The sequence below is a fragment of the Pseudophryne corroboree genome, chromosome 2 (assembly GCF_028390025.1).
Source record: "Pseudophryne corroboree isolate aPseCor3 chromosome 2, aPseCor3.hap2, whole genome shotgun sequence".
NCBI classification, from domain to species: domain Eukaryota; kingdom Metazoa; phylum Chordata; class Amphibia; order Anura; family Myobatrachidae; genus Pseudophryne; species Pseudophryne corroboree.
The window spans coordinates 614,646,947-614,647,888 of NC_086445.1; the positions used below are offsets into that span (position 1 = coordinate 614,646,947).

The 942-nt window shown below is 37.0% G+C and overlaps 1 pseudogene; it reads right to left on the reverse strand.

Annotated features, from left to right (window-relative positions):
* Positions 1-299: 299 nt before the first annotated feature.
* On the reverse strand, positions 300-419 carry LOC135051672 (5S ribosomal RNA; annotated as a pseudogene).
* Positions 420-942: the final 523 nt, after the last annotated feature.

Consider the following 942-nt stretch of genomic DNA (forward strand, 5'->3'; position numbering starts at 1 on the left):
AAAATATGTAGAGTTATCGGAGTTCAATAAATATGTGATTCAGGACTATTATGCGAAAATATTTATATAGATTAGAGTAGATAATTAGCAAAAATTGCTATAATATAATGTAAGCCGGAAAATCTTTTATATTATCAAAAAGGTGTCACCTTCTAGTCTCAGTAGTGTCCGTCATAGAGAGTATATGACCATCATTCATACTGCAAGAATCCCAAATGGAAAAATGATTGCAGAGAATTAAATCATAGGTCATATGGATCCGAGTACCTATCTGTGACTTAAAATTAGGCAGCAAAATTTATTTGCAGTACCAGGATGTTCCAAGGTGGTCTCCCATCCAAGTACTAGTCCGGCCCTCCACTGCTGGGCTTCCAAGATCGGAAGAGATTGGGCATCTCCAGTGGGGTATGTCCGCAATTTTTTTAAGCTAGCCCTTTTGTTTGTCACCTTAAATTAGGAAATGGAATTGATCGTATTTTCCACAAGAAAAAAGGGGGGACGGACACACATGTGACACTTAGGCTCAAAATATACAGATTGGATATAACAATTATATGGCAAGAAAATGTCAAAGCCACTAATATCCAAACAAGGTAAATCCTTCCTTATTTATGCAGTACTGTACACCAGTCAAATATGAGTCAATAATAAACTCACTCGTAGTAGTGCTGTCTAAATATGTAAAACTAGGCATGCATTTATCACCAAGAGAAATCCCAAGATTACTACAAAGGAATCCTTTATAGTTATGGGTTTGTATCTATATTTTTTTGACAACCAATAATCCACCATTGGTATATACATCTGAGGTATACAGATGAAAGCAAATGTTGCAGTAACAGGGTGTTCCAAAGTGGTCTTCCATCTAAGTACCAACCTTGCCCGCCACTATATAGCAATCGTGCTTGGATGCAATTAAGCACCTTTAGTGGGGTACATCCG